Below are 11,117 nucleotides of genomic sequence, written 5' to 3'. Positions count from 1 at the left end.
TCATGACTAAGTCCTCACACTAGGACATCTGCCATGACAAATCCACGACAGTTGGCGCCCACCATGGGGCCTGCGCACGGTGGTGATGAGTTCTTGGAGGGATTATTTTTTCAGGGATCGAGAAGTTCATGATGTGCCGGATAAAAAGGAGTAGATGCAGAAGGTCACCACGTCGACGAACAGTCAAAACGACATATACAAGATTCAAGATCAAGAGAAGATTAGGGTCACATGTTCAGCTTCTGCCACACGCGCTGTGGTAACCCGCCAGAGTTTTCTTTTTTAATGAAGCATCAGGGATCCGTGAGAAGCGGGTTGCAACAAGACGGACTAGAAATTTTTCGTTGCATCCGTTCCTTGCGACCCGCCGAGTTACGGTTGCTTTTCCACGTCGGCTCCCAGCCCTAATGAAATCTGCTAAAAGCTGGTGCATCTAAGATCTGAAACGGAATCATTCCAGCGCAAGGAGGAAACGCCGTGACCTGTTATGTGCGAATACTCGGATCAGATCTGTCAAGTTTGAGAATGAAGCAGAATCTGCCAAAGCAGGTCACGACCCCTACAACAACACGAATTCGCTGCCTCGAGCTGACCGCGCCTGTTGACCTCCCAAACGTGGTCGCAGCTCCCCCGTGGTGCAGCCACCAAGTCGCGGCCGGATCATTGCTGACGGCTGAGCGGCCTCGCCTTCGCCTTGTTGCCCTGGCCGAATCACTGCTTCTTCGCCCGCGCGTCAAGGCCGCCATGGCCACAACCCGACCCGCTCTTCCTTGCGAGACGGCGCTGGCTCGCGGCTGCCTTCCCGTTTACCACCTGCCGTGCGCCAGGTCTGCCTTGCCCCGTCAGCCGCCTTCTCCGCGCACGAGTGGCTCTGGTTTCCGTCAGGTGACTGGGAGTCAACATCTACAACCCGGATTCGCCGCTACGAATCGCCGCCGCAACCTTGATCTAACTCGACCGAGTCGCCTCCTCCTCCAAAACTGCGGCAGTGCGTTGCCTGCTCAAACCGCCACGGCCCCCCACTGCCGTACTTCGCCTCCGCAGCCGCACACTACGGTCGCTCTCTGCTCCACTGCGGTCGGTTCCTGAGCCCCGCAAACCGGTCCTGTTCGCCTCGCTGACAGTGAGCCGGCATCGGGTCATCTTGGGTGCACCGGTCTAAAACGCCTTAATCCTGGCCGTAAGTCGCCGGCGAGTCACCTCCGCTAGACGCCTCGTACCTGAGCCGCCGCGGCCTCGAGCCTGGACTCGCGTCAAACCGGCCGGCCGCCTGACCCGCTTTCGTCGTCCGCGCCCGCGGTCGCCTTCGTCGCGCGTCGAGCCGCCGCCGCCGTGACCTGCCATGACCTGCCGTGACCTCGGCCTGCCGCCGCCTCAAACCGCCGTCGTCTCCACAAACCGGCCTCACTGCTTTAAACCGGCGCCCCGAGCTGCCACTTCCAAGTCGCCTCCCGTGCGCCGTTCCGAGCCACAAGCCGCCTCCCGCGTTGAACCGGCCATGGCCGCGCGCCGTTCCGACCGGTGCCCTTCTGCTGCGTCCACCTCATGTTGCCACTGTCTGCCTCGAGCAGGCCTCATCACTGCGGTTTCGTGGATGGCCTCTGCTGTCGTTTCCTGTGCCACAAGTCGCTGTGCGGCCTCCGAGCCGCCCAGTGGCGGAGCGAGGATTGGCTGACGCCCCAGGCGAGAAACTTAAGAGCTAAAAACTACTCCTAAAACCCTCTAGTTTCAAGGCATGCAAAAGTGAATCTATGTTGCATAACTAACAAGAAACTAAACATAATATTCAGTGGCAACATTTGTTTCATGATGGGTCAACTAATAAAGTAAGACAAATTAAAGGACAATATGTAGCATACATATAGATCAGTACCGCAAAGATTTTGAGCTAGAAGATTAGCTGGATTGGTTGTAATGACCCATTGGCCTGTTTCTACTACCTCTCTAAATAAACTTGGAAGAATGACTAACATAGGAAGTACTGTGTAGAAGACATGCTCCTATTTGATAAAAGCGAACCCATTAAAATTAGTCAAAACTGGACTACGCTGCCATGTTCCATCTTTATCTAACAGTGCATTATAGTAAATCATTATCAGTATTTTTCATAATCGATGAATGTGTGTTTGTGAACTATTTCTCATAATCGATGAACCCATTGGCATGTTTGTGAACTATTTCTCATAGTCGATGAACTTTTTTGAAGTTTGTGAACTTTTGTCTGAATGTAGATGAATGTATTTAAATACGATTTTATGAAAGTAAAATAAAATAAATGATAAATAAATAGCGCGGCCATACTAGTTCACTACTGTTAGCGCAATGAAAATCACAGGTGCCCGATGGGTGTGGTGGTCAGCTGAGCTAGAATAACCATTGCCTTCTCTAGCGATTCTGTTTCGATTCCTGAAGCAGTCACGTTTTTTTGTTTTTTTGGTGATTCCTGTTTGCTGCCTTTTCCATTGCGGGCCGGCCCATGAAAGTGCTGCAGCGGGCGCCAGCGAACGAAGCAGATGGGCCTCAGTGCCTTACGCCCCAGGCGAATTGGGTCAGGCCACGAAGGAGATGGGCCACACGCCCCAGGCCGCCGCCTGGGCTGCCTGGGGCCTGTCTCCGCCCATGGAGCTGCCAGGTCTCCACCGCGGACGAGTCACCACCCCTTGCTCTCGACAGCCAGCACTGCACCTCCGAGCCGAGTCGCTGCACCTCTGAGACGCCGTGGTTTCAGCCGCTGTTCTGGCCTGTTTTCTGTGCCCGTCTGCCCGTGGGGCCGCGTCCCTGCCTGGGTTCGCCTTTGACCCGTGGCTCGCCTGAGCCGTCGACCTACCTCCGTCGCTTCCAAGTGGCCCAGTGTCTGCGCCAAATCGCCTTCGTGGATGCGATTGAGTCGCCATCTACTCGCCTTGTCAGCCCGTCATGGAGGTGACGGGACATGGTGAAAGTGGTCTTTCAGGCGCGCAGCCCTACAATCCCCTCATTCTACAACGAGTGAAGCTACTGTTGATGAATCACAGACAAAATCGGATCCACTACAGAGTTGAGTGCAGAAGTAATACAATAGATATGGAGTTTCTGCAGTTCTCTGGACTTTGCTGAAGAGTTGCTTCTACGGTTGCTATGGATTTTTGTTCAGCTACATAAAGCTTTAGATACTGGCCTCTACGGAGCTGCATTGAATGGTCGGGTTGTAAGTTGCGGCAGGAGAGTTTCACCAATTGTTTTATTCTCTGTGTCAACCGTGAAGGATGTGAGCTTGAGCAGCTGCTGAAGGGAGTTCAGAGTCAGGAGAATCTTCGATGGGAAGAGATATTACAAAATTTTGACACACTAGCTCTCGAATGCCATCGTTTGAATATGAGAGGATGTGACGCTAATGTTTTGAATCACAAACAAACCGATACTGCAACCGAGCTTGACTATATATGCTTACTTCTACAAAGTTGTACTTGCTTGGCGGTTTGCGGCGAAGAAGTTCCACTACTTTGGCCGGTTTTGAATTGGTACTTGACGCTACCCGGAGGGCATTACTTGGTCAAATTGTTATGGGTACTGATCCGGCATCAGTACAATTACTACAGTTACCCGGGTTTTCTCATGGATATGGACACCAATGAAGAAACAAATACCAAGGAGTTTTCAGCTCAGAATTTATCAGAGAATACACGTCAGTTATTACGAGTGTCTGCAACTCGTCTTCGGTGAACCTCAGCTGTATCACAGTCATCGTCAACCTCGCGGTCAATAGTTTCGGACAAGATACGTCAGGTGATATTCATCTACATCTATTTTCTTGGCACATATTGTTTTCATCAAAGAGCAATTACTTGGGTCTGTATATTTTATATGCAGGACAATTGTTTATGACAAAGGTGGTGCCATTTTGTGCCTATGGAGTGTGCGTTAGCATCATCATGCACTGGCGTCCGCACCCACTTGCTGTTGCATGGGTGTGTGCAAGCCGCCACCCGTGCGACACGATCTACATCAACTGGCTGGGACCGCATCCGCGATTGACTCGCCGTCCACGTGGCTTACCTCGCTTATGATCGACTCGCCTGTCCGCACCGGTTTACAGCGCCGCGACCGACTTATCTGCCTGATCCTGCGGCCGACTCATCCATGGTTGATTTCAACTTCACCATGGTGATCGTCAGACTCCGCGGTGAATAATTTCTGGCCTAACGTATCAGGTGAAACCCATCCAGTATATTTTTATATTGTATATTGCTTTCTTTAAAAGAGCAATTACTCCGGCTTGCAAAGTTATCTAATGCAGGACCTTAAACCGCCATATTGGTGCAAATTTAAAGGTCGTCAGAAAATTGCCGGCTTAAAAAGAAGGATTCCGGTTTAAAATCCGGCTCAAGGCAAAGTTGTCTCCCACAAAGCTTCGAAGCTCTCAATATCCGGTTTAAAAAATTCCGGTTAAAAAGAATTCATCTCTCGCAAGTTCGAGTTCTCAGAAAAATTACAGGGACCAAAGAGAGTTTGTTGCACAACACAACTCAAACATAGGCACCCGGCGAGCACAGCTCAGAAATATATCACTTGGGGGCTTCCGGCTTATTGAGCTAAGTTATGGTTACCCTTTGATCCGGCTTATACGCCATGTTTGCAAAAACACTTGGGGGCTTACTACCCAGGTTAAAGGTGCCAAAGAGAGTGTTGCAAAAGCACAATTCAAACATAGGCACCCATTGAGCACAGCTCAAAATATTGCTCGGGGGCTCTTTGCTTCTACAAGAACAAAAAGTCTATAACCTTGTAATAGGCTATAAAAGCCAGGCTTGGAAGCCAGGTGTATTCACCTAAAACCCAGGGTTATCCCGCCTTTTTAAGTAAGCCACTCCGCCCAGGTAATCCTGGTAAGACCCGTCGAACGTTTGACAAGTCAATCTTATAAAGACCCTGAACTTGTCATAGTTAAAATGACGGTTGGTTAATGTGAGGTCCATCTTATAAGGCTTTGCAAAATGGTTTAACTCAGTGGCCTGGTAGCCCATGAAAAGCCTCGCCTTTTTGCATGTTTTCTTCTGAAATCTTTCTTTTGGCAGTTTATTTTGATGAGGTTTATGTTAATCCGGTGTTTGTTGACCCGGTCTGGCTTCAACTATAAGTCGCCAGTATGAGATACGATAATATCCGATGTTTATTAACCCGGTTTGGCTTTATTTATAAGACGGTAATGTATGGTAATTACCAGTGCTCAAATTTTGGGTAATCACCCTTAGTGCATTGGTTTGATAAGCCGGCAGTATGATCAAATATCACAGGAACCGGTTTTCAAACCGGGTTATATTATTCAAATCTTTAATAGCCAACATGGCTGGATTTTTATTATGGTTATTAATAACCACTATTATGATTGAGGTTTTCAAAGTCGCTTTAGCGCAATGGCCATTATATTATCAATGGATATGATTTATTCTACAATGGAAGGAATAGTCCCGAGTCGCTGCAGGCTTATGACCCGGCTCTTGGGGGCTACATTATTCAAATTTAGATTACATCAAATATGCAAGTCTCATGTCGCTGCAAGCATGCACCATGACACTTGGGGGCTAACGCAAAGTCATTTTTTTGCTCACCTCATTAAAGACCCGACTCATCATATCATAATGAGCCGGCCCTTGGGGGCTACCAATTGCTCCTGTCAAAAATTCAAGGTACACAAGCCTTAATCCATTATATTAAAGTGTTCATTGCTCAGTTGGTAAAGCACAAAGCTCTTAACCTTGTGGATGTGGGTTCAAGCCCTACGATGGAGGTTACATTATAAGATGTTATTTTCATTGAAGTATATATCAAGTCGTAGCTCAGTATTATCTTATTGAGCCGGCCCTTGGGGGCTACACGTTGTTGTTAAAATCTACATGATCATATTTTCAAAGTCCCTGCTCATTATTTGCATAATGACCCGGCCCTTGGGGGCTACACTGGTTGAAGTTTTTATGAGCATCAGGCAATTACAAGTCCCAGGTTGTTGCAAGCATGGCAACCGGACACTTGGGGGCCACATATGTGGAATACTCAGTTCTGACTAGTGATTGAGATGTACAACCTGGATTTCTTCAAGCTTGTGACATTCATATTGAAGCAATTCTTAAGCTGTTACTACGTTACCTTCTTAAGACTTGGGGGCTACAAGTGATAGGCATATAAGAGGTATATTTTCAAGCTTGATGTTCACTACAATTATGACCCGATGCCATCAATATTTATAAACCGGCAAGTTCTACATCCTTAAACCGGCTGAAGACGAGATGAGTATTTCAAGGACCAATATTTCTGTTAAGCATTGGGAGCTGAGTCAAATGAATTATTCTTCATAATATTTTTCTGTGACAAACCAATGTCAGCAAATTGATTATGAAGCTGGCCTATTGACCCGGATTTTCTAGAAGGAAATGACAAGGATTTAAAGGATGCTCAGGATCAGTTTAACATGGATAAATCCAAATTAAACTGGGGGCTAATGTCGGGGATATACCCCGCGGTATGACCCGGTCGGAGTTATAACCCGGCTGGGACTTGATAACCCGGCAGGTGTTAAGTTAGATGATAACCCGACAGGTGTTAAGTCAGATGATAACCCGGCAAGTGTTAAGTCATAACCCGGCAGGCAATCATAACCCGGCAGACAATCATAAACCGGCAGGAAGTCATAATCCGGTAGACCATCATAAACCGGCAGACAGTCATAACCCGCCAGACAGTGATAACTCGGTTGACAGTCATAACCCGGCAGACAGAGTCACTTGGGGTTATGAAACCCGAGACGTTATGAAGCCCGAGACGTTATGAAGCCCAAGATGTTAAGAAGCCCATGAAGAGAAGTCAGAATAGTTTAAGTCTTAATCCGAGTTGGACTCTACATGTAACCCGCCCCTTCAACATATATAAGGAGGGGCAGGGCACCCCAAGGGGGGAGAGAAAAATAATCCTAAGGGTTAGGCATAACTGGGAGATCCGGTTTACGGCAACTCCCTCGTGATGATAATGAGACCTAGCCACAAACAGCATGTAGGGTTGTTACCGGATGATGTTTCCCGGGGCCCGAAGCTGTCTAAATCCTTGTCTTGTGTTGCGTCTCTCGATTCCGCCCAACCCCTCTCAAGCTACCACATAGATGCGTTGGCCTCACGACTAAGTCCTCACACTAGGACATCTGCCGTGACAAATCCACAAGAGATAGTACAATGAAAAAGTATGAGCACCGACAACTGGCATGAGCGTGTGAACATGAATGTAATGTCGGTGAGAAATACGTACTCCCCCAACCATAGGCTTTTGGCCTAAGTTGGTCTATGGCCACTGCTGGCCTGGTGGATATCCAAAGTTGTAGCTAGGGTCGTACTGAGATGCAGCAGCTACTGCCTGAAGAGCTGCAGCTTGGAGGCGAGCTGCCTCCATCCTCCTCTCATACTCGTTCGCTTCCTCCCTGGTTATAACATATCTCCTTTTTGCCTGAAAGTTAAAGAAAGTAGGAGCAGGGAGGGCAACATGGACAGTGCGCCGTCTGTGAAAGATTAGTCGGTACTGGAGGAACCGTTCATTCCTCTCAAGAAACTAATGGCAAACCATAGCACTATAATCTAGATAAGCAGGAGGCAACTTCATATCATTTCCATGTATGGGTACACCAAGATAATTAGCTACACGTGTTGCATAAATTCCACCAAACAAATCTCCACTTGTACCATTAAGATGCAACCTTCGTGCAACAATGGCCCCCAAGTTATATTGTTTATCACCTAATAGCGCACTCTTGAGGACACTAAGATCTAGAACGCACATGTGAAAAGCCTCATCTTTACCGTTAATGCATCTACCTATAAAGAGAGCAAAATAATGTATGGAAGGGAAATGAATGCTCCCTATGGTAGCTTGTGTGATTTCCCTAGATTCCCCCACAGTGATACTAGCAAGAAAGTCTTTATATTCAGATTTGCGAGGTTCACTAACATTGCCCCACTGCGGGAGTTTACAAGCAGTATTAAAATCTTCTAAGTCCATGGTATATGATTTATCATAAAGATCAAATAAAACAGTGTGAGAATTGCGCGGGGATGTAAATTTAAACCTCCTCACAGAGGAATCAGTTAGGTAGTGGTACTGCAGGCACTTATCTGACACGAAGTCCTCAAGATCGGCATTACGCACATACGCGTCAAATTCATCCTTGATGCCTGCGTGGACCATAAACTCCTCTGACGGCCATTCACAAGGCTGCACTTGAGCTTCCCTCGGTGGTTCATCGTCCGTCTCACGTATCGCGAGCCTTGGTCCTTGCTTCCTTGAGGAACCACCTTGGTACATTTTCCTATGCATTTTTTCTTTCTCTGAAGAATTTCTGAAATTTTAGTGACTCAAAATAAAAGTGAACCAAACTCAACAAGATTGATAGCAACTACTCCCACAAGTGCCTAGAGGCTATATCATGTATTGAAACTACTTTGGACCATATAAATTTGACATGCAAGCTCAAGAACAGGGTCACCTTAGCAGCAAATTTTTTGCAATAAATAAAGCACTAGACAAAAACTAATTGGACCATTGGAGGAGTCACATACCGAAGAACAATCTCCCCAAACAGTTTTGTGAATGAAGCTTTGAGAAAAGAGATCGAAAATGGCAACAAGATGAGCTAGAACACGGGTTTGAGCTATGGGAGGATTTTTTTCTGGAGGAAGACGAAGTGAGTGGGTGCTGGAATAAGTGGAGGGGTCCACATGGGGCCCACGAGGCAGGGGGGCGCGCCCCAGGGGGGTGGGCGTGCCATGTGCCCTCGTGGCCAAATGGTGGGCCCCCTGGTGTGTTCTCAGTGCCAGAAATTCTTAAATATTCTACAAAAAATCATATTTTATTTCCAGGACATTTGGAGAACTTTTATTTTTGGGGTATTTTTATTGCAAGGATAATTGAGAAAACAGGCAGAAAATACTATTTTTGCTTTATTTAATCTAAATAACAGAAAGTAAAAGGAGGGTACAGAGATTTGTGCTTTCTAACTTCATCCATCTCGTGCTCATCAAAAGGAATCCACTAACAAGGTTGATCAAGTCTTGTTAACAAACTCTTTCCGAATAAGATGAAACCGGAGAATTTTCGAATAACACTAGGTTACCTCAACGGGGATATGCATGTCCCCAACAATAAGAATGTCATATTTCTTCTTGACAGTAGGAAGAGGGGATTCAAAACCTCCAATAGTAATTGTTGAAATGTTTCCAATAGAATTGATACTATGGACTTGAGGTTGTTTCCTCGGAAAGTGTACCGTATGCTCATTACCATTAACATGAAAAGTGACATTGCCTTTGTTGCAATCAATAACAGCCCCTGTAGTATTCAAAAAGGGTCTACCAAGGATAATAGACATACTATCGTCCTCGGGAATATCAAGAATAACAAAGTCCGTTAAAATAGTAACGTTTGCAACCATAACAGGCACATCCTCACAAATACCGACAGGTATAGCAGTTGATTTATCGACCATTTGCAAAGATATTTCCGTAGGTGTAAACTTATTCAAATCAAGTCTACGATATAAAGAGAGAGGCATAACACTGACACCGGCTCCAAGATCACATAAAGCAGTTTTAACATAGTTTCTTTTAATGGAGCATGGTATAGTTGGTACTCCTGGATCTCTTTGTTTCTTAGGTATTCCACCTTTAAAAGTATAATTGGCAAGCATAGTGGAAATTTCAGCTTCCGGTATCTTTCTTTTATTTGTAACAATATCTTTCATATACTTAGCATAAGGATTCATTTTAAGCATATCAGTCAAATGCATATGCAAAAAGATAGGTCTAATCATTTGAGCAAAGCGCTCAAAATCCTCATCATCCTTTTTCTTGGATGGTTTAGGAGGAAAAGGCATGGGTTTCTAAACCCATGGTTCTCTTTCTTTACCGTGCTTCTTAGCAACGAAGTCTCTCTTATCATAACGTTGATTCTTTGATTGTGGGTTATCAAGATCAACAGTAGGTTCAATCTCTACATCATTGTTATTGCTAGGTTGAGCATCAATATGAACATCATCATTAACATTATCACTAGGTTCATGTTCATTACCAGATTGTGTTTTAGCATCAGAAATAGAAATATCATTGGGATTCTCAAGTGTATCAACAACAGGTTCACTAGAAGCATGCAAAGTCATATCATTTTTCTTTTTCTTCTTCTTAGAAGGACTAGGTGTATCAACATTAGTTCTCTGAGAATCTTGCTCAACTCTCTTAGGGTGGCCCTCAGGATACAAAGGTTCCTGAGTCATTCTACCCCCTCTAGTCATAACTCTAACAACATTATCATTTTTCTTATTATTTAATTCATTGAGCAAATCATCTTGTGCTTTTAGCACTTGTTCTACCTGAGTGGTAACCATAGAAGCATGTTTACTAATAAGTTTAAGGTCACCTTTAACTCTAGACATATCATCATTCAAGTGTTCAACCATATAAGCATTACGTTTCAATTGTCTACCAACATAAGCATTGAAGTTTTCTTGTTTAACAATAAAATTATCAAACTCATCCAAGCATTGGCTAGCAGACTTATTACGAGGAATATCACCTTCATCAAATCTATAGAGAGAATTTACCTTTACTACCTGTGTCGGGTTATTAAGACCATGTATTTCTTCAATAGGTGGTAAATTCTTGACATCTTCAGCTTTAATACCCTTTTCTTTCATAGATTTCTTTGCCTCTTGCATATCTTCAGGACTGAGAAATAGAATACCCCTTTTCTTTGGAGTTGGCTTAGGAGTTGGTTCAAGAAGTGTCCAATCATTTTCATTACTCAATATATTATTTAATAGCAATTCAGCTTGCTCAACAGTTCTTTCCCTGAAAACACAACCAGCACAGCTATCCAGGTGGTCTCTGGAAGCATCGGTTAGTCCATTATAAAAGATATCAAGTATTTCATTTTTCTTGAGAGGATGATCAGGCAAAGCATTAAGTAATCGGAGAAGCCTCCCCCAAGCTTGTGGGAGACTCTCTTCTTCAATTTGCACAAAATTATATATTTCCTGGGGACTACGCACACAACCAAGAGCAAGAGAATTAAACCATGTTTTAGCATCACCCTTTAATGAGAACGGAAAT

The sequence above is a fragment of the Aegilops tauschii genome, chromosome 6 (genome assembly GCF_002575655.3).
Source record: "Aegilops tauschii subsp. strangulata cultivar AL8/78 chromosome 6, Aet v6.0, whole genome shotgun sequence".
NCBI classification, from domain to species: Eukaryota; Viridiplantae; Streptophyta; class Magnoliopsida; order Poales; family Poaceae; genus Aegilops; species Aegilops tauschii.
The sequence above is the reverse complement of the archived record's forward strand: the minus strand, read 5'-3'. Positions refer to the sequence as shown.